This window comes from Erpetoichthys calabaricus, chromosome 1 (assembly GCF_900747795.2).
Source record: "Erpetoichthys calabaricus chromosome 1, fErpCal1.3, whole genome shotgun sequence".
NCBI lineage: Eukaryota > Metazoa > Chordata > Cladistia > Polypteriformes > Polypteridae > Erpetoichthys > Erpetoichthys calabaricus.
This window is the reverse complement of record NC_041394.2, coordinates 68,593,318-68,617,715: the sequence shown is the minus strand read 5'-3', so window position 1 is coordinate 68,617,715 and position 24,398 is coordinate 68,593,318. Positions and strand designations below refer to the sequence as shown.

At 37.7% G+C, this 24,398-nt stretch overlaps 2 protein-coding genes across 2 annotated transcripts in view; both read right to left on the bottom strand.

The window, feature by feature from the left end:
• Positions 1-24,398, bottom strand: part of LOC114645778 (macrophage mannose receptor 1-like) — a 414,797-nt gene that overhangs the window by 123,652 nt on the left and 266,747 nt on the right. The gene's annotated exons all lie outside the window — the stretch shown is intronic.
• The window catches only part of LOC127529459 (lithostathine-1-beta-like), a 63,389-nt gene continuing 48,340 nt past the window's right edge, over positions 9,350-24,398 (bottom strand). The window contains exon 3 of the mRNA XM_051933139.1: positions 9,350-9,494. The gene's annotated coding sequence lies outside the window, so the exon portion shown is untranslated. The remainder of the gene's footprint in view (positions 9,495-24,398) is intronic.

Below are 24,398 nucleotides of genomic sequence, written 5' to 3'. Positions count from 1 at the left end.
CCAACTTGAATTACTGAGCAATGAATTCAGTGAGCGTTTTCGTAATTTCAGTTCACACGAACATGACTTTGCACTGTTTACGTTACCATACTCTTACAACGTTGAGAATGCGCTTGAGAATATCCAAATGGAGTTGATTGAACTGCAGTCAGATTCTATTCTGAAGGCAAAATACAACGAAGTTGGTGTGCCAGGCTTGTATGCTTACCTGCCACCCTTGTATGTGCAGATCCGTAAGTTGGCATCGAGAGTACTGTCTATGTTCGGAAGCACTTACCTTTATGAGCAATTGTTTTATGAAAGCTACCAAAACCCCACATCGCTCAAGACTTACTGTCGAGCACCTTTCATCCCTCATAAAAGTTGCAGCAGCACAAGATTTCAAGCCTGATATTGACAAACTGGTTACTAACAAGAGATGCCAAGTGTCGGGACAAAAGAAATAGATCTCATACTGTAAGACTCCTATATAAGCAATGAATATAATATAATAATATAAGGACCTAGCTAAGAGGCTAAGACTCTAATTGTACACTGTTGTACAGAGATTGTATGGAAATAAATTGCTTTTCTTTAAACTTTAAACTTTAAGTGTTACATTTTTTAAAGTTTTCAGTATGTTACAGTGCGGCCCGCTGACACACATATGGCAGTCGAAGCGGCCAACCAGTGATAGTGAGTTTGACATGCCTGGGTTATACCATTTGATGTCAAATGAATTACCATCTTTGAGCTGAATTATGCCTCTGTCTTGCTGAAAGATCATGCTGGTTCCACTGGCCTTTGCTGCTTTCACTGAGAAAATGTCCTGTGGGTACAAGGGAATGTATAGCACATCGAACTGTCGCTGTGCACTGTCGTCCTCTGCTGTCAATCAGCTCCACCTCCGTATCTCCTCTCCATTGCATGACTCCTCTGGTTCTGGTTCCATGGTGTGCCTCTCTGGCTTGGTCGTCAAATGTCTTAAACTTTTTGATGTCTGTAATGATGTGTGATGTTGTTCGCACTTTTTATTGCAGTAATGGCATTTTTAGCACGTACTTCATAATCAGTCATGCTTTCTCCATGCCTCTTCTGCAATGAGGTCAACTCAGTGTACAAACTAATTATTTGTGGCTTGCCCTTACCAGCGTAATTGTCTCTTAAGATTTTTAATGCTTTTCTGCCATCACCTGCAACTTCTCGCATAACAAGAGAGAGGCTCTTATCATCTAGAAACTGTATTAATTCAACATAGGACTCACCATTTCTTTCGCCGTCTGCCTCTGTCTTCATCTTTGCTTGGCTCTTGCAGGATCATCTCTTTCAGCCCATGTAACCATAGATAGCTTAAAAATTTTGTTTACCACAGTTCATAGTTCTTTTCATCTCTGTCGATCACTAACCTACTCCATCAGTTACCCTGTTCTGTCTTCTTGATTTCAGCAGCCTGTGTGTCAGCAGTACCCGCCATGCCATTTACTTGAAATTACTTGCTAATTAACTCACACATGTTCTAGGCGCATAACCTGTTGACACATAGACTAAATATCTGTGCAATGGCAAGAACTTTTTTAACAATGTACTCTTGGGAATAAGGTGAAAATAAACACTGGATATACACAGGGTAATATACTGATGGAGGAAAAATAACTCAACACTCTCTGAAACTTCTCAGCCAAGGAACGCACTGGTCTTTTAGTCTCCTTTAATTATTAACAAACACAGTTTACATGCACATATTCACCACCGTGCATCAAAATCACGTGAGTATTAAATTAGGGAACATATCTTGCAATTCAGAGCATTTTACATTCATATGTTAACAACTGTGCTCATGTACTTTACCAAAACTGTTTGTTTGCTATAGTTAATGAATATGTTATACAATTAGTAATTGTGTTGCATTGTTTCTCACATAGTATGTTAAGGCCTGGTCTTTTTCTGTACAAAATATGAAGATTTTAGAAGCATTTGCAATTATGTAAATAAAAAAGCACAAAATTTGCATATAGTCACTGTGACAAAATTGTTTTATTTATTAATTAATAAAATGAGCTGTGTAGCTGGCAATTCTGTAACACCTGTTACTCCTGGAAATTGTCCTGACTTGCAAGGAGAGAGCTCTCAGATTTCTCAAGCACCATATGTCAACAGTTACCGACTGTAGCCAAACTTGCAGAATGAAACCTGCTAGGCAGAGATACTTTGCATTTTTAATTCTTTTTCTGCTGTTGTGCCCTGTGCATCTGTCTGAGGTACTATTGTACACAACAAGCCAAAAGCACTCATCTTTCTATCTTGTCTATGTTGGCTGATGGCCCATTACCATTTGGCCACTTTCAGTTTCTTTTTTTCTGTGCTGCTAGCTGATTGCTAATTGCTGCCTCTTCACCAAAACATTTCTGATTGCCAAATTTCAGTTTATTAGTACAGTTGGCTAGTCCCACCTATGTCAGTAAGTTTTTTTTAAGTCTGCCTGGCTTTCCTGTCTTTGTGGCCTATACAGTTAACACACCTCTATCTACCAGATTCTGGCTTGTGGCAGCTGTTTTATATGGATAAAATGTGCTTGGCTTTTCAAGAAGCAGCTCCTTACAATTTTGTATTGCATTTTTTTTATTGGGCTGGTCCATTGTTTTCCTTGGATCTAAGATTGTTGTAATGTGTGTCATCTCATTATTTATCTCATCAGCCCTTTTGATATCTATCAGGGGGTCAGGCTCCTTCGTTCTGAAGATTTTGTTTCTACTTATTTTTTAGCACATTTTTTCTTTTGTACTTGTGCTTTTGAACATTTATTTTGAATTTTTAACACATTTTGTTTTTGTGCCTTTGTGTGTTATCATTTTGTTTTGATTGTTTGTTTATTTTCCATGTTTCTTTTTCTAGTAGATGGTATTTTGGGGAAAACATAATCATAAAATTTCCAGGACAGCCATGGGAGAGGGTACCAGCCCAACTAGTAATCCAAAAACTAAAACATCAAGGGGAATGGTCTGAAGGACTAAGAGGTTTACACGTCACCACAAACCAGCCACCAAGCTACCAAATAATGTATACGTATTAGGTACATTCTGATATTAGAACTGGATGGCCCATTCATCTGTGATATAGAGAGTTCAAGATAGACCAGGTCATTGAAATTAGAAGAAAGGGAATCAGGGGAACTTCAGCAACAGGCCAGTGCCAGCTTGGCAGCAATAGTGTCCAAGGAGAAACGTTCCTGTTGTACATAGGTGAGATCAGAGAGGGGGGAGATGTAGAGAAGAGTAAATATCACTTTCTCACTCCTTGTAGCTTTCAGGAATTGATTCCCTCATTTTGTCTCAGACTTCTTTCCATCTGTGTCTGTTACTTAATAAAATGTGTTATTCAGCAATCAGATTGAGACAATAACAAACTTTTTATAGATAGATAGATAGATAGATAGATAGATAGATAGATAGATAGATAGATAGATAGATAGATAGATAGATAGATAGATAGATAGATAGATAGATAGATAGATAGATAGATAGATAGATAGACCTTAGTACTTGTCATGTTTATTTTTCTGTAAATGTCTTATTCCTGATGATCTCACACACTTGCTGAAGCATACTTGGGAACTGCCTACACACTGTTGCTAAGATAAACGTTTGCTTTTTTACAGTAAAATTGATCCATAGTTAAGGTAACTATCATCACATTTTCTACATTTGTTCAGTCTAGCATTAGCTGTGCAATTATAACTTTTGTATAGCTGTGGGTGCTTTATCATCCTCAGCTTTCAGAAATGGAATATGTCCATCTGTGAGAAACTTTAGTGAGAGCTTTTGGTTTGTTTATTTTGTTTGACAGAAACATTGACAAAAGAACAGCCTGCCGTGAAGAATATGGTTAGAATGTGATCCAGGTAAAGTTCTTAATTTTTCCATCACAGTAAGAAATATGATTTGACGCAATATACTGTCTAAAAAGTTTTACTATGCGTGAAGTAATAAACGTATACTTTTGCTTCTGTGCATTTCAAGATATCTCAAATACATTTTCAGATATCTTAAAATACACAGGAAGAACATTGAAAGAATAGGAAATTTTATAGGAAGTGATTTCGCGATATCTCAACATGTATTTGAGATATCTTGAAATGCACAAGAAGTTATTTTAAGATATCTCGAAATGCATTTCAGATATCTCAAAATGTACAGCATATCATTTCAAGATATCTTGAAATCTATTTGAGATATCATAAAATGCTTTATAGATATCTTAAAATAGATGCATTTTTAGATATCTGTAATTCAATTTGAGATATCTCTAAATGTTAATTTGCCCTGCCATAAACCTCATTAAGGTTTTAAAATTCTCAAAGGCATTCTAAAGTTAATGCAGCAGAATTCTATCAATTAAGTAGGGAATCACATACTCCAGGACAATTTACAGGAAAGGTAAAGAGAAATGTGCTTAAGATAGAAGCCTAGAAGCATTTCTCCACACAGAGAATTATTGGAGCAGAAATTTTACTATTTTTAGAAAGCATCTGAAAGAGTCACTGAGACAGCATAGCTATAGGCTAAAGAAATGAGCTTGATAGTCTCCTCTCATTTGTCAAATGATTTGTTTTGTGCCTTTCAGTTTTAGTTTGGGTGAATGATCACCTGCTCACCATGAATTTTAGATGATCCTTTTCTCACAGCCCTTTTTCAACTATCCTGCTCTGAACACAGAAGTTTTTATTTACCTCTCATGCATAATAATGGATATGTTACTGAAGCCTAAGCACAAACCCAACTTCTGCCAGCCCGGAAATGTTTAAACTACCACCATAAGTTGAGACTCAATTAAATTATCTCACTAAAATTGGAGTAATGCCTACCTGTTGATATAGGTATGTCAATGAAAAGTAATTATCCAAATTAAAAATGTTTCTTTTGAATTGTCCAGTTAGATTGTAAATGTACTTGTTTGTTAATGTCATACTTCAAACATTTAAAACAAGTAAGTAGCAATATGAAGCATATTTGTCAGCAATTGACAATTATGTTCAACAGCATGCTTTTGAATAACTTGAGTATATAATACATTTAAATGCAAATGTATATTAAGGAAGTAACAACAACAATGATATTTATTTATATAGCACATTTTCATAAAACAATGTAGTTCAAAATGCTTTACAAGATGAAAAAAGGTTACAAGAAGGTTACAAGAAGATTAGACAATATATATTAAAGAATAAATAACAACAAAACAAGGTAAGGTCAGATGGCTGGGAGGACAGAAGAAAAAAAAATCGGCAGGGGTTCCATGGCCAAAGATCTGGTGGTGGTGGGGCAATTCGCCACCACAGAAGAACCAGAAAGAAACAGCAGAGAATACTGGGGATTAGTACAAATAGCAGATACCTGAAGAATATAATAATTCTCTGCCCATATACTCTATTAAGAAAACAACTGAAAAGTAGCCTCAAAAATGCCAAATTAAAGAAATTACTTTTTAGCAACCAAAAAGAAAGCTGCAATTTCTGTCTGTCTTTCGTTGGCATCTTTTCGCATTAAAACTGATTAAGTTAGTTTTTGTGTTGCAATTACTTAGTACGTTTTCTTTAATTTTTCACTTAAGTGCCAATCTGCCTCAAGAATGATTAGCGAAGGTGGTGGGGAATGAGAACGGCGCCCATACGCATGTGCCGCATGGCTGCCCTGCTGCACGGTGCAGGGAGTTGATTCAACAATAAAATAAAATAAAAATAAAAAGAGTAATACAAATCATCACCCCGAAAGCGGATAGTAGACGTCACGTAGTATATGTGTACCAAATTTCAAGTCAATAGGTGAAACGGTTTGCGAGCTACAGGTGATTTAAAATCCTGGACAGACAAACAAACAGCCACAGTAGCGTATTATATAAGAAAATTCATAAAATTCATTGTTTCTACATAAAAATGTGGTCATTTTACTTACAATGCAAATGTTTTCACCACATAACAAAGCTTGTTAGGCAGTTAATCTTTCCTGAAATTTGCGATTTCGCATAAGTTGTGATATATTGAAGAGTTAAGAAATTTATTGCGTGACAATATCAATTTTGATGAGCTGTCTACAGATCGCTTTTGATTAGAGAATTTTTCATATAAAACAAGTTGGTTTCGCGCTGTCAGTTTATTAAACATAAAGAAGAAAACATTCTAACGGTTTCCAAATGTCATGAAATATCTATAAAAATCTTCACTTAGATGCGATTATTTTTTCTTCTTGTGAGAGATTATTCTCCAATATGAATTTAGTAAAGAGTTCTCTAAGAACCCGCCTGACTCAGGAAAACCTTCAAAACCAGATGCACATTGTTGTTGATGGCAAACCTTTAGAAGAGTTTGACCCACTACCAGCTGTGGAATTCTGGCTGTCATCTGGCAATAGGCACATCACTCAAAAAACATGAAACGTCATCAGCATCCACTTCTGCAGGCCCATCAGTCCAGGAACTATGCAGTTCAGCTCAAGCAGAAATGAACAGCATTCAGCCCATGCTGTCTGAGATGGTAAAGATTCTTGGGGGAGAAGATGTTGCAAGACAAAAGCTGAAGAACATGGCAGAAAATGAATCAGGACAGTGTTCTGTTATGTAACTGTAATATGTGAAACAGAACTAGTGTAGCTATAATGAAGGCATTGTTTATTAGTGAGTTAAAATGATAAGGGAATCTTTTATATAATGTTCTAGAGCAAGGTGGCAAAATACTACTCCCTGAAAGAACTTTTTTCAGTTTTAAAATGGAAGGCAGTTTTGGTATCAATAAAAGAGATCAGAAAAAATAAACTATTTTTCACTTTTGTTATTTTTAATGGGCAAGTGAATTTAACTGGCGGATAAGTGGATTTTCTAAATTTACTTGTCCGTGGACAAGTAGAAAAAATTTTGATTTCCACGCCCCTGCCTTTAGCAGTATTTGTTACAGACAATCCAAGTACCCACATTCATCAGATTTTCAAGGAATGGACATGTCATGGATGATCCCATAGGTTTTGAAAGTAAACTGACTTTTTATACATTGAATGTAATCACAAACATTTGTGTGAAAATCTTCAGAATGAGGACCAGAACAGACTTGCCGGTTTTTATAATGAGTGCTTCAATTTTACTGGCAGATGCTCAAATACATAACATTTTGTATTTTTAATATCTTACTAGTAAAAGGAAAAAAACATATATTTATATATACAGTATACTGCTCAAAAAAATTAAAGGAACACTTTCTAATCAGAGTATAGCATAAAGTCAATGAACCTTCTGGGCTATTGATCTGGTCAGTTAAGGGGGAAGCTGTCTGGATAATGTTTACACGAGCGCTCCTAACACCTACAAAGCCCTACCCCACCCCCACCTCAGTTTTTCAGATCATATCAGCATTTTTATGGTCCCTGCTGAAGCGCACTAAACCAGCCCAGAAGAGCATCAGAGTGTGGCAGGATGGTGCGGTTTCAGCTCTCCAAGACTGCTTCGAAATGACAGACTGGGACATTTTCAGAGAGGCTGCTATGAATGGTGACTCCATCAATCTGGAGGAGTACACAGAGTCTGTGACTGGCTATATCTCCAAATGCATAGAGGATGTTACTGTCACCAAGGATGTTATCACAAGAGCCAACCAAAAGCCCTGGATGACAACAGAAGTACATAAGCTGCTCAAGATCAGAAATGCAGCCTTCAGATCTGGAGACAAGGCCGTCCTCAGGATGACCAGAGCCAACCTGTCTCGCACTATAAGGAGAGCTAAGTGGGCATATGCGCAGAGGATCAACAAACAATTCAATAGCACCAGAGACACAGGTCGTATGTGGCAGGGTGTTCAGACAATTACAAACTACAAGCCCAACCCACACAGCAGCGATGGTGATGCCTCCCTTCTGGATGAGCTGAACAACTTCTTCGCATGGTTTGGGGCGCAGAACATAGAGCCTGCGAGAAAAGCAACACCTCCCTCCACTGACCAGGCACTATGTCTCTCCATAAATGACGTGAAGAGGAGTCTATCCAGAGTCAATCCACGCAAGGCTGCAGGACCTGACAACATACCTGGTCGTGTGCTCAAAGAATGTGCCAGTCAACTGGCTGGTGTCCTCACAGACATCTTCAACACATCTCTGAGCCAGTCGTCAGTCCCAGCATGTTTCAAGTCGACCACGATCATACCAGTGCCGAAGAAGTCATCAGTGACTTCTACTTTTAAATTATTATTTGCACATTATGTTGTTACACTGTGGAACCTGAGCTTCGCAATTTCGTCTATCTGTATACTTGTATATGGTTGAGATGACAATAAAGTTCACTTTGACTTTGACTTTGACTTTGAATAGGTGCACTAGAGGGGCAACAATGAGATGACCCCCAAAACAGGAATGGTTTAACAGGTGGAGGCCACTGACATTTTTCCCTCCTCATCTTTTCTGACTGTTTTTTTACTAGTTTTGCATTTGGCTATGGTCAGTGTCACTACTGGTATCATGAGGCGATACCAGGACCCTACAGAGGTTGCACAGGTAGTCCAACTTCTCCAGGATGGCACATCAACATGTGCCATTGCCAGAAGGTTTGCTATGTCTCCCAGCACAGTCTCAAGGGCATGGACATGATTCCAGGAGACGGGCAGTTACTCTAGGAGAGCTGGACAGGGACGTAGAAGGCCCTTAAGCTATCAGCAGGACCCATATCTACTCCTTTGGGCAAAGAGGAACAGGATGAGGACTGCCAGAGCTCTACAAAAATGACCTCCAGCAGGCCACTGGTGTGAATGTCTCTGACCAAACAATCAGAAAAAGACTTCATGAGGATGGCCTGAGGGCCCGATGTCCTTTAGTGGGCCCTGTGCTCACTGCCCAGCAACATGGAGCTTGATTGGCATTTGCCATAGAATACCAGAATTGGCAAGTCCACCACTGGCACCCTGTGCTTTTCACAGATGAGAGCAGGTTCACCCTGGGCACCTGTGATAGATGTGAAAGGGTCTGGAGAAGTTCAAATCTGTTGCTCTGAAATGAGGTTTACACTTATTTTTAAGAGACAGGAATGTTATAATATTAATTTACTAAGAATATGTGTTCCAAAAGTGACACCAACAATATAATGAATAAACTGAAAACTTAAAAAATGCCCTTTTCTGTCAATATAAACCAAAGGAAATATGTAATTTCATTAATTTCTCAAATATATAACAGACATGATCAATGAAAACATGGATTTATTAAAGATTTACATTTAGATAAGGAATACATAAATGGCATTTGAGAATGCACTATTTGAATACAAGGCTATACATATTTAGCTACATATTTCTCTATCATTTATAACTCTTTTAGCAAAACTACTCCAAGTATAATATCTATTCATTCATTACCATTCAGGTATCCTTCACCCAGTGCCAAACTCAACAGAAGTGTGGAAACAGATGCCATCCCCATATTGAATATCAGTCTAATGCAGGCCACATTTTCACTCACACTCACTAATGTATCTCTTCCAGAGATAACAGCCTCAAACTTGGTTCAGCCATAGAGTAAAGTATTGAGAAAAGAAGTTTATGCAAAAGTAAATAAAAATAAAAGCCCTACTAGTAGATATTGTGTTTTATTTATATTTACAAATGAATGAGTGTTCCTCTGAACACGAAACATTAATCCAACTGAAATTGTTTGCTTGAGACATGACTGCACAATGTTTTTATCTTGACTTGCCTTTGTTTAATCTTTTTATGTTGCACTTTGAGATTTACTGCTAATGGAAAATGCCCCTATAAATAAAATGCATTATTATTATTATTATTATTATTATTATTATTATGTTGACTTATTACATTCAGCAGCCACCCAGAGAAAATTCAATCAAGGAGTAAAATAAAAACAATTTGATTATTGCTTAATACAATCCCCAATTCAAAAAACGTTGGGACGCTGTGTAAAATGTAAAGAAAAACAGAATGCAATGATTTGCAAATCTCATAAACTCATATTTTATTCATAATAGAACATAATAAAACTTTTAAAGAACATCGAAATATCTTCGCAGTATGTGTTTAATTATTATCCATCTATCCTTCCAGTGTCGCGCCAGTCCCAGCAAGAATATAACACAAGGTAGGAGCAATACCTGAATGGGGCGCCAGCTCCTTACTAGCACTGCACCGCCGTGCCTACACATTTATCTATATATATAAAAGTCAACGTGTGTATGTATGTATGTTCCAGCATCACTTCCGATCGGCTGGAGCAATTTTCATGAAACTTGATACACATGTTCCTCATTCGTCGACTAAAAATACTGTAGGGTGAAATCAGCCCTAACCCACCCCCTTCTGGGTAGGGTGGGGGGTGATCTTGCTGTCTTGTATACATGTTATCATCCATTTGACACACAGAATGAGCACCAGAGGGTGAACTGGAGGTGACTGCCAGTATTCTTTATGTTTGAGCACCACTGCGCCACTGTTGATTTTGAAATTAAATAGAGTTTGCCGGGTTGGCATCCCAACAATTTTAGGGACATGTCTTTGTGACTCAAACAGCCATATATATATGTTATATATAAACGTCTACACATGGAAGTGTGTGTGTCTGTCCGGCCCGGAAGTAAGACGTAGAGTCGGGGTAAGGGCTCCAGCTCTGAGGATACGGAAGCAAGGCCAGCACACCGGCAAAACAAAACCTCCTAAGAAAGACAGTTGCTTAGCTGGTAATGCACAAACGATGTGACCACATCAGCAACATGAATCCTCCTAGCAGAGAGATGTCCTGACGAGTAGTTCTGACGATTTCAATACTTTCTAGGATCGCACAGGCTTGCACAGTTAGTATATATAGATATAAATAATAAATCTATGTTTATATAAAAGTCAACATGTGTATGTATGTATATATACATATATATATACATATATATACAAGTATGATTGTAATCTGAATTTTAAATCGCATATTAATCAGATCACTAGGACAGCATTTTTTCACCTAAGAAACATAGCAAAAGTTAGACCTCTTGTATCATCGAAAGATGCAGAGAAATTAGTTCATGCGTTTGTTTTCAGTCGGCTAGATTACTGTAACGCACTCCTGTCAGGACTACCCAAAAAAGACATCAATCGTTTGCAACTAGTGCAGAATGCAGCTGCTAGAATCCTTACCAGGAAAAGAAAATCCGAACACATTTCTCCAGTTTTGATGTCACTACACTGGTTACCTGTGTCATTCAGAATTGACTTTAAAATTCTGTTTATGGTTTATAAAGCTTTAAATAATCTCGCCCCGGCTTATATATCGGAATGTCTGACACCTTATATTCCAAATCGTAACCTCAGATCCTCAACTGAGTGTCTCCTTAGAATTCCAAGAGCAAAACTTAAAAGAAGTGGTGAGGCGGCCTTCTGCTGTTATGCACCTAAAATCTGGAATAGCCTGCCAGTAGGAATTCGCCAGGCTAATACGGTGGAGCACTTAAAAAAACTACTGAAAACACATTATTTTAACATGGCCTTCTCATAACTTCACTGTAATTTAATCCTGATACTCTGTGCGCCACCACCATCTACCCAAAGCACCATGATGTTCCAACAATGATGGATGGATTAAAAGCCAGAAGTCTGTATGACCATCAGCATCAAGTGACTCTGTGAAAAACCCAAACTACAAAGAGGACTATTTCATTTATATTAGGTAGAATGCCCAAAGGGGACTGGGTGGTCTCGTGGCCTGGAACCCCTACAGATGTTATTTTTTTCTCCAGCCTTCTGGAGTTTTTTTTTTGTTTTTTCTGTCCACCCTGGCCATCGGACCTTACTCCTTTCTATGTTAATTAATGTTGTCTTATTTTAATTTCTTATTTTGTCTTTTATTTTTCTTCTCTTCATTATGTAAAGCACTTTGAGCTACTTTTTGTATGAAAATGTGCTATATAAATAAATGTTGTTGTTGTAATGTTCCTGAAAAACTTCCAAATGGCTGGGGCAATTTTGAAATGCCTGCAAGGAAACGTAAGGTTGTTGGACAAGTGCAAACTAAGGCCAAAAAGATGAAGGAACTGCAAAGACAAGAAACTTCTGAGGAGCGGAGTAGCCGGCTTGCAATGATGCGAGAGAGAGCTCAAGCTTCAAGAACTTCAAAGACAGCACAACAGCGTAAGGGCCGACTTCAGGAAATGAGGGAAAGAGCTACTATATCTAGAGCTTCAGAAACCCAACAGCAGCATGACCTTCGACTTCAGGAGATGAGGGAGGGAGCTACTACATCTAGAGCTTCAGAAACTGAACAACAACGTGACATTCGCCTTACAGATAAAAAGGAGAGTGCCAGAATGACCAGGGTTGCTGAACATTTTAGCTTGCTGTTGGAAGGATTTCACTATGACTGGCATAAGGACTACTCACAACATACAAGTGTTACCATCGGGAAAATGGACATAGTTTGTAGTTACTGTCAAGCCAAAAAGTTTAAATCAGAGTCTCCTGGAATGTGCTACAACAATGGGAAAGTAAAACTACCCCGATTGGAATCACCCCCAGATGAATTTTTGTGTTACACATTACAAGATACATCAGAGTCAAAGCATTTCTTCAATTACATCAGAAGGTACAACTCATGTTTTCAAATGACATAAAGTAATATACATACTTTAATGCATTTCATTTTAAAAATGATATCAAGAGCTCCAAGAAGATACAGTACCTCTTGGAAATCTAAATCGACTTAGAAGCCAGTCATCATCATTTGTAAATACACGCTCTCTTCTATTGAACTGAATTGAACTTCTTTATAAAGATAATGTGCAAACACCAAATGGACAGTGACTGGCCTCAAAGTTGAGTTAAGGATTGTAAGACAACTGTCTTTGTAATAATACATCTTAAAATTCTGTAAGCTGATTAGAGATTAAGCTGGACAAACAAACAACAAATTGGGTCTTTGGAATAGCAGAGAGCAGGGAAAAGAACATTCACAAACCAAAATTAAACAAGTTGTGGTTGAAAACCAGAACATCAAAAATGCCAAGGGTCTAACTACAGATAATATCTAATCATAGCATGTCAAGGTCAGAGCCTAATAAGTCATAATATCCACAAAAAAAAAACTGGGATTAATATTGTTTTGTCTTGGTAGAGTAACATATTACTCTACTTTCCCCTTTTGTATTATTAATATGTAGCCTTTGTCAGAATGCCTCAAATCTCCCAGACTTACCACTGTTTATAAGGAATTGTAGTATATAACTTCTCCCTACCTTCCCTTCTACATCTATACCCTCAAGCAATTAGGTGTAGTAAAAGACAAGCAGGAGTTAAGTTACAATTTAAACAATGTATTATTGATAATGTTCATAAATAATAACAATATGCAAAGTACATTTGAATATTGGCAACCATACAACCTGACAAATTGTGATGTGTAGTTTTAGGCGGCACAAAGACTTGTTAGTTACTTAAAAATGTCTCTAGTTCATTTGTGGTCAGCTTTCTTCAGCTTTTCTTCTGCCTGTCTCAATATGGCTGCTGAGCTGTGCTCTTCATTGTGTTGTCCTTTTCAGTTCATGGTGTGTGATGGTCATCAGTTTGGTAAGGTTGGGGGAGGGGTGTAAAGCAAGCAAATATATAGATGTTCTGTCTAACCCCCAGAGCCAATAGGGCGTCATGGTACTTAAGGGCTTTTGATACAAGCCAATTCCAAACAGCCATACTTCAGACCAATGGGGGAATAGAACACCTTCACACCTGCCACCAAAACCATATGTTAAGGTAAAGCTTGGCAGTTAGGTAGCCCGGCTTTCCTATGGGGGTTGAGAGACTTCAGAGAAACATTTACGAAACTTGTCTGAGGCACTTTCCCCAACTCTGTTGTAAAATTCACTTTCCTGACTTAGTCCTGGGTTGGGACATGAATGCTTCTCACTAATGTAACACTAATTTTACATTGCTTTGCCTAAGTTACAAATTAAGACATACAAAATATTTATCAACTTGTATGCAAAATTTCACATCATAACAAATATATATTCTGGGATCCCAATTTCTACTCAGTAAAAGAAAAAATTAAATTCAAATTTAATTTTTTCAAAAGTTCTATAACAAACACAAAAGTTTTCTTTTGTTTACATTTTTTGTCATCTTGTAGTTTTGCATGTTTCAAAATAAAGAAATGAAGAGACAGGATTTTCCCAATCATGACACAGAGCAAAATAATGAGTACTATTTATAGAAAACTAACTGTGTTATGCAGCTTTTCCCAATAAATTTTGTAAGGCAATGAGTGTTAGTTATAGTGCCATTGGTTAATCAGGTGTATCAGAAGTACTATGTAACTAACCAAGTGCTTTTCTGCGTACAACATTTGTATTTTTTTAAACCAAGTGCTAATATTATTGGCAGGCAGTGTGCTGTGGTGGTTAAGGCTTTCAACCCAGTACCTCAAACCCAGAGGTTATGGGTTCAAATCTTGTTATTAACACTGTGTGTCCATGAGCAAGTCAGTTTACCTGCCTGTGCTCAAACTGGAAAACAAAAAAATGTAAGCAATTGTATCTCAAATGTTGTAAGTCGCATTGGATAAGGGCATCAGACAAATAATAAGCAATAATGATATTATTAGGTCACTGAAGCTGCCAACTCTTGCTATAATCAATTATTTTTAGAAGTAAACTGAAACTCTTAGTTTTGCTGTCAGATGTACTCCACTGTAATTGCTGGCTCGTCACTAATAAACTAAAAGTAGCCCAGGATCTTTGAATTAAACTGTTTATATCCTGATATAACAAAAAGCATTTTCTCAATCTGGCTTCTATCAAATTTATTGGAACTTTCTGTCTTATATTACAGTTTTGAACAAAGCACTTTAAAAGTAGATGACATTAAAAAAACATACTTGTTAAATTTTTGTTCCTGTAGTTTTAGGCACACACATTATGACATATTATTCCTCACTTTCAATTGAACATGAAAACAGTGCCAAATAATAATTTTACATTTATTGTGTATTAGTAGCATAACTCTCTAATGGACAACTTGCAGGAGATCCCATAAAAAACAGCTGTAACATCTATTTTGTAAGTTTCCATGGTTGGTCTAAAAGAGGTCGATTGTTCCATTCTCACTCTACAAATGCAAAACAGTAGCCTTTTTAGCCTTCTGTTTAACAAGTAGGCAGTGAGCTAGTACAGTGTGCTGCTATAGCAGCCTGTCTTAATACTGTTACTAGCCAGTTTTGGTATATATATATATATATATATATTTGGATACGCTATGTAGACGACACATTCGTCATATTAAGAAAGAACCAGCTGAATGAATTCTACAATCATATTAACACAGTATTCCCTGCAATCCAGTTCACAATGGAAAAAGAAGTTAATCGACACATCAACTTCCTGGACATTTACATCAAAAGAAATAGTGACGCCACCCTGACCACAAGTGTTTACCGCAAACAATGCTACGCAGACAAGATTCTACACTTCGCCAGCAATCACCCGGTATCTCATAAACGGAGCTGCGTGAAAACCCTATTTAAACGAGTCCACACGCATTGTAATACCAAGGAAACAAAAATTAATGAGAGACGCTATCTGTTTCAACTTTTCACCTCGAACGGATACTCAAAATCATTCATTAATCGGAGTCTACACAGCAGGCGCCAAAGGAATCAGCATACAAGCGACGTAAATCAGAACCTCCACCCCACCTGGCATTCACTCCCATACCACCATAATGTGTCAGAAGGCACGGCACGCACCCTGACCAAGTGGGGCATCAAAATAGCACATAAACCCACGAACAATCTGTGCATGGTCCTGTTTAATGCTAAAAACAAGAAATCGACAGCCGAAACACGAAACGCAGTGTATAGTATTCCATGCAATTCTTGCTCAGCTGTATACATAGGACAAACGTCAAAAAAAATCTCAACACGTGTACAGGAACATCGCAACGCCGTCAGAAGAAAGGACGCACTATCCTTGATATATGCACATACCAAATCGACAGGACACACATTCAACTGGGACAACGTAAAAGTAAAATTTAAAGCCAGTACAAAAAGCGCCAGAGAGTTGGCCGAGTCTTGGCTATCAGATGAAAACGCCATCAGCAGACACCTGGACATAAACCCAGCATATGCCAACTTAATAAGGACATATAAACAATGATTAAACTATACAACCCCCCCCCCCCTGATCATACTGACTTAGTATCCATCCACCCACCCCCCAATATATACATATTGTTATGTCCCTAGCTCCCTCTTTGCTACTGGTGCTGATTTAGTCTTAACTATGCCTCCCACCATATTGTATTTTAGATTAAAGATATTGTTGTCTTTTTACCTTCAAGTTGTCAATGGTTATCACATCCTGATACTTTGTATGACTTCTTGCCAGAAACCTGCATTAAAGTATATGGATTCTCAGACTTTGACTTTCTTGGTGAGTAAAGCTATCTGTCCACGTTCACTGCAACGTACAACCCGTACAGACTGGATCTTAGGAGAGAAGCCTCACTAACACAGCATTCGGGGACAGAATAGATAGGCTTCATCTGCCTCCATGACCCTGGTCTGGATTAAACAACGTGACTATTGAGACAATATGGGAACGTCTGTTTCCATAAAATTTAACTTTTTAGCTTCCTTTCATGTATAGTTATTCTGAGTCAGAATTTCAAAATAATGCAAATTTCCAATTGAACAAATTAAACATAAACAACATAAATTCTTAGATTGAGGACCAAAGAATAATAAACATTGAAAATGTTTCCGTACAAATTTTCAGAAATAAAAGACAAAATTACACACAAACTCTTTTTTGACCTTAGGCCATGAAGCAGGATGTTATAAACAGACATAACTTATACTGTATATTAATAGCTTATCATATCTTAGATTATCCATCCATCCATTATCCAACCCGCTATTTCCTTTATTAATCCCATGGAGAAATTCAGATGCATACAGCAGCAGAAACATAAAAAACAAGGATACAAACTCAAAGGACAGATAATACAGCCAATCAAGTAATCAATAAAAATATAAACCAAAATAAATAATAATCAATTAATCCATTAATTAATTAATTAATGTACATTTTGCAGATATTTCTAAATTGTATTTTAACATGATTTTAACAAGTACATCATGAGAAAGCGTTGAATTGCCTTACAACAGTGAGTACAAAAGACCCCCAAAGGCGTCCAATTTTGCCACCATCCTCTTTTTCACAGCAGCTTCCACAGCAGTGATGGAGCAGACTTTTCTTATAAGTTTGTTCAGGCATTGTGCGTCCTTTGAGCTCTGATTGCTTCCCTAGGAGACTGCAGTGTAGAACACCTCACTGACTACAATGGACTGATAGAACATTTTCAGTTGCATGCTGCATACATCAAAAGACTTGAGTCCCCTCAGGAAGTACAGTCTACTCTGGCCTTTCTTGAACAGCACCACTGTGTTGTCAAACCAGTCCAGTTTGTTGTTTATGAGAAGCTCAGCACCATGTTCACGTCCTCCCCTGAATACTGACTGGTTGCAGAAACTCTTTGGCACACTGGAAGTCCACCACCAACCCTTTAGTCTTGCTAATGCAGAACTGAAGTTCTGCTGTATTTTAAGAAAATGTTGCAAAACTATATGTGCTTTGTGGTTTTCATGTTGTGGTCTAGCATTTTTAGTCATTTTTTGCTTTATTTATTCATTTATTTAAAGCACTGCAGTTTTCATTTGTACTGATTAGGAAGTAGTTGGAAGGGGAAGGCTTAACATCTCTGCACATGGGACTAGCTGAGTAAAGAACGACTTTGTATATGCACCCATAAAACTGTTTGATTTTAGCTCCTTTTATCAGGCTAGCACTAATGCCTTGTAGATTTTTTAACATAATGTGAAGCTAATTTTTTGGAACTTCTTATCACTACCTAATCTAACATGGCAACATCTTAAAAGTTTTCAGAAGGATGTATTTATTTATTTACTATGGTGTGGTTTCACTTCCTCCAGAATTTACATGTACGTTTCATTTGCTTGTTATTATAAGCTCTGAAAAGACTATATATTTAAATTTCTTGTTCGTTCTCTAAAAGGGTGACAAGGACATAAAAGAAACAAAGAACAGACAGAAGCATTGTCACCTAACATACTAGGACCAAAATATAAATAAAACGTTAAACAAACTGAATGTCTGTTTCCTTAAGAGGCATTAGCTCTCTGGAAATGTGTTCTTTTCAATTGCGGCATTTTAATTAACCTGAATTTAAATAATTATAAATAAAAAAGGTATTATCCACCCCCCAGCATGCAATATGACGGTTACAAGATTACATGAGAAGTATAAGGATAATCTAGCTCACTTTATTGACGGGTTCACGTAGTATTACAGACGGGAAGCTTACGACAGACTCTATCAAGCAATGTGGGGGTCTTGACCTACGCAGTCTGCCATCTTTCGTCGCCACGCTGAAAGAATTTTCACCGGACGGAAGACATAATCTTCTGCCCGGCAGCTTCAAAGTGTTGGCTGTAGGTCCATCCTTATATTCTGGTTGCTCCATGTGCAGGCTCCTTCTCTGGATCCAAACAAGGGCAGGAAAGGACTCAAACTCCACCTTCAAAAATACAGGAATAGCACAATGCCTACATACAGTTCTCATTCTCCCAACAAGGAAAGAGGATAGTGTGCTGACAGAAGAAGGAAATATACTAGTCTGTCTTTAGGCTGACTATTCAATTCTCCAGTTGTCTTTGGTTCTCTAGTCCTGTGCTTGGCTCGGCAATTCTAAATGCTAATGCTGAGCTCCTGTGTACCATACTTGGTCTGCCTGTATGAATGAGTCCATAACAGTGGGCACAGAGAACAGTGACATTAAACTTAATAACAAAACATATTATAACAATGTCTGAACCAAAACACCAAACATAGTCATAGACAAAGCGATTCAAAGCAACTGGTCCATAAACTAAGTAATGATCCATTCCATAACTAAAATTAATCTTTATGGTAAGTTTCCTCTTTGTTAAATAACTAAATGTTGGACCCCACTATCTTTTGTATATGGAAGCATGAAGCAAAGTAAATAACGTGGCCACAACTTTCAGAAAACTACAGAAAATATTATTCAGCAATCTTTTAAAATGGCCACGCTGAAGTCACCTTCAAGAAAATAAGATAATCAATATAAAAATGTTCCAAAGTGTTCAAAAAATAAGAAGAAGGTTTCTGAAATTGTCCAAACAAGGATTCATCACACGTAGGTGCTTGGTCCTGTATCATTCTACTTCCTAGAGATGCAGCTTAAGTTAGTTGTGTCAAGCATGAGAGCTCAGGGGACATCTTCAGAATTCTGAAAAGTCAAAAGGTGGTGCTGTTGATAACATCATCTTCATTTTTACTTGCAGTTAGAGGGGTGCCAGCTGGAGGGTTGAATGACCTCATTTCCACATCATTCATCAAGGCTTTGTCTGCTTTGGGAAGCTAGTATAAAGACCAGGGGCCTCATGTATAAACAGTATGTACGCACAAAAATGTTGTGTACGCTCGTTTCTACGCTTACATCATGATGTATAAACACTAAACTTGCCGTGAAGCCACGCACATTCTCATGCCAGCTAAATCCTTGGCGTACACAAGTTCTCCTCTCGGCTTTATAAACTGGCAGCACCCAGTGTCAAAGCAGAGCTTTTGTTCCAGTGTGGTTTCCCTTTCTTTTTTAGATCCACATCATGTTGTTTATTAGTTTATGGAATCTGATTGTAATTAACCTGTAACAATATAATGGTTCACGGAATGGCCAAACTATTCAAATACCATAGCTGCTTTAGCGTTGTTCCTCTCAATGCACCACTCAGAGTATTTGAAGATGTGACTTCCAAAATCTGCTAATTACACCTTTTGGTAAAATTTAGTGAACACGTGATTGTGACTTTTCATGCATTTGGTCATGCGCCGAAAATATGTTTGAGCTTTAAAACCTGCTAATTGCAACAGTGCAGCACTATAGTTTTAGGGATTTAGTTTCAAAATCTGCTTACAGACCCAGATTTTCCTATTTATCTCCAAAATTTATCTTTTGTACTTAGCTGATTTTGGAACTGAGCTCTTCATTTATCCCACTGTATCTGAGTGTGGAATCACAGCTCTACAGCAGCTGATCAGAAAGGGAATTATCGGAATACAGCATCAAGCACACGCTGCCTCAGCCATGCACACAGTCTATTGAACTGCTCCCATATGGCAAACGCTTCAGAGCCTTTCCTGTAGGGACCTCGCGGTTCAAAAACAGTTTCATCCCAAGAACTATAAATGCATTCAATCAGTCCATCAAGTTCTCCTTGTAGAACTGTTTGTACTTATAAGTACAATTACTTCACTGTAAACTTGTGATACAGTTATAATATTGCACAACCTGAGCCACTTTATGAAACGCGTATTTATATATGATGACAATATCATTTTTAGATGAAATGCAACAAAATGTTTATTACATTATGCAGATAAAATATTAACATCATTTAAATAATTTATATTGTTAATAATTAACCTGCAGCATTATAATGGTCCAGGGAATAGCCATAGTATTCCAAATACCATAACTGCTTTAGCATTGAACTGTTTGTGCTTATAAGCACAATTACCTCACTATAAACTTGCACTACAGTTATAATATTGCAAAACCTGCGCCACTTTATAAAGCACGTATTTACATATGATGACAATATCATTTTTAAGATGAAATGCAGCAAAATATGTTGATTATATTATACAGATAAAACTTTAACTTCATTTAAATACTCTGTATTGTTAATAATTAAACATGTGAGGACATGGTGCCGCAGCGCTAGCTAGTTCAGGGATTGTTCCTACATTGCGTTGTATTCTTGCTGGTGCTGAAGCGACACTGGAAGGATAGACGGATAGAATAATTAAACATGTACTATGAAGATATTTCAATGTTCCTTAAAAGTTTTGAAGAATCGGCGTTCTAAGCTTACAAATGGCTTCACGTTTATTACAGAGCTGATTGTGTGGTGATTGGGTTTTTGGAGAAAGAAAAGTAAGGACAGGAATTGGAGGTTAGTACGTTTGAAAGAGACAGTACTGCTGCAATAAATTATTTCATCGAAGGTCGCGCATGGTGCAGCAAGCCTCCTGCATGAGACATGAACAAGCACTGTGCCACCGTGTTCCCATGTTTAATAACATGCTTTAACTCCTATCATCATGAAAAAGATATCACGTATACATCTCAGTATTTTAATTATTCAGAGAGCTGTAATGTCATGAATGTAATGGATTCTGTGTCCTGTTGGAGAAAAAGAAAGCCCGTTTAAGAAGCAGGTAGTGATTCACACACAGAGCAGATAGAAGATCAAATACAGAACAAAGCATTTAATGTGCTACTTTAGTTACAATGGGATTTGAGAAACTAGTCAATTAAACGATTTTAAGATGAAGTTTATGATGTTCTACTTTAATGGCAAAATAAACTACATGATTAAAGTGGAAATTTCGAGATTAAAATTGACATTTTGTGCTTTTTTCCCACTGTGTCCCTATTTTTTTTGTCTGTACCCTAATAAGCTTTCATATGACACTCAGACAGTGGGCTACGACTTGCCTTTTCACGGCGACTTTGATATGTGATTTCTTTTTTATTTCGGGCACTGTACGACTTTGTGAACTTGAGCTTTCGAGTTTCTCCGACACTCTGTCACTTGATCAACAAATAGTACATTTTTCCTTTGACTCCATTTGGTATTCGCTGAAATTCTTATATTTTCCCCCGTGCTTTTCCCATTGTCTTTTCACAGAAGGCTGAGCTTAAGGGCTATTTATATTGATTTGCATATTCAAAGAGGCGTAATTCTGGGAGGAGTTGGGGGCAGGACAGAAGGCGCGTGCACGTGCGTTACTTTTCACGCTGATCGGAATTTATGTAGCGGAAGAACGTGGAAGTTTGCGTACGTACAGGTTCCTGCATCTTGATTTTTCTGTGCGTACGCACATTCCTGATTTTGTGCTTACACTATGTTATAGTGTGAGTTCTACGCACGGCGTTATGCATGAGGCCCCAGGTCTTTTTGCGTTGCTGAGTTCACCAGTACTTGCTTTCTTTCTCAGGATGTACCAAACTATAGATTTTGCCACTCGTAATATTGTAGCAATTTCTCGGATGGGTTTTTTCTGTTTTCGCAGCTTAAGGATGGCTTCTTTCACCTGCATGGAGAGCTCCTTTGACCGCATGTTGTCTGTTCACAGCAAAATCTTCCACATGCAAGCACCACACCTCAAATCAACTCCAGGCCTTTTGTCTGCTTAATTGATAATGACATAACGACGGACTTGCCCACACCTGCCCATGAAATAGCCTTTGAGTCAATTGTCCAATTACTTTTGAGCCCCTGAAATGAAGGGATTGTAGTTGCCTCACATTTTTATGCAATCGTTTTGTTCGCCCCACTGAATTAAAGCTGAAAGTGCACTTCAACTGCATCTGAGTTGTTTCATTTAAAATTCGTTGTGGTAATGTACAGAACCAAAATTTGAAAAAAGTTGTCTCTGTCCAAATATTTATGGGCCTAACTGTAGATAACGCCACAGTAGATTGCTTTTTTGTTTTCCATGAAATTTAACCCCTGATTGTACTTAGACTGAAACTAGTATCAAGTCTTGTTGCATCTATCATCTGCATCTGCTTTCCAATCTGCATCAGTATAGTCCTGTAGTTTTAATTGATCTTCACATTTTCTATAACATATAGCATAATCAGCTGTTGCTTTCAAATATCATAATACATCACTCACTATTGGGCACATTGTTTGGACAAGTACTGTGACAGTTTACTGATGATAAAACATCTGGGGCCTCATGTATAACGCCGTGCGTAGAACTCACACTATAACATGGCGTAAGCACAAAAGCGGGATTGTGCATACGCACAGAAAAATCCAGATGCAGGAATCTCTGCGCACGCATACTTTCACATTCTTCCACTACATAAATCCCGATTTGCGTGAAAAGTAACGCACGTGCCTTCTGTCCCGCCCCAACTCCTCCCAGAATTACGCCTCTTTGAATATGCAAATCAATATAAATAGCCTTCTGTGAAAAGACAATGGGAAAAGCACGGGAGAAAATATAAGAATTTCAGCGAATACCAAGTGGAGGCAAAGGAAAAACGTACTATTTGTTGGTTTAAACAGTGGTATAATCAACAAAAGGAAGCTGATCGAGTGACAGAGTGTCGGAGAAACTCGAAGGCTCAACTTCACAAAGTTGCACAGTGCCCGAAATAAAAAAGTTGTCACATATCAAAGTCGCCGTGAAAAGACAAGTCGTAGCCCACCGTCTGAGTGTCATATGAAAGCGTATTAGGGTACAAACAAAAAACATAGGCACACAGTGGGAAAAAAGCACGAAATGTCAACTTTAATCTCGAAATTTCCACTTTAATCACGTAGTTTATTTTGCCATTAAAGTAGAACATCATAAACTTCATCTTAAAATTGTTTATTTTACTAGTTTCTCAAGTAGCATGTTAAAGTCTTTGTTCTGTATTTGATCTTCTATATGCTCAATGTGTGTGAACGTGCTTCCGTTCTTTCTCTTTCTCCGGCAGGACACAGAATGCATTACATTCGAGATATTACAGCTCTCTGAATAATTAAAATACTGAGATGTATACGTGATATCATTTTCATGATGATAGGAATGAAAGCATGTTATTAAACATGGGAACACGGTGGCGCAGTGATTGTTCATATCTCACGCAAGAGGCTTGCGGTGCCATGTGCGACCTTCGATGAAATAATTTATTACAGAAGTACTGTCTCTTTCAAACGTACTAACCTCCAATTCCTGTCCATACTTTTCTTTCTCCAATCGCCACACAATCAGCTCTGTAATAGACGTTAAGCCATTTGTAAGCTTAGAACGCCGATTCTTCAAAACTTTTAAGGAACATTGAAATATCTTCGTAGTACATATTTAATTATTCTATTCGTCTATCCTTCCAGTGTCGCGTCAGTACCAGCAAGAATACAGCGCAAGGCAGGAGCTATCCTTGAACTATACGCTGCGGCACCGTGTCCTCACATGTTTAATTATTAACAATACAGATTATTTAAATGAAGTTAAAGTTTTATCTGTATACTATAAGCAACATATTTTGCTGCATTTCATCTTAAAAATGATACTGCCATCATACGCGCTTTATAAAGTAGCGCAGGTTGTGCAATATTATAACTGTAGTGCAAGTTTACAGTGAGGTGATTGTACTTATAAGTACAAACAGTTCTACAAGGAGCACTTGATGGACTGATTGAGTGCGTTTATAGTTATTGGGATGAAACTGTTTCTGAAACGCGAGTGAGAGTAATATGGAAAAAGATGATCCGCAGTGGCAACCCTTAACGGGAACAGCA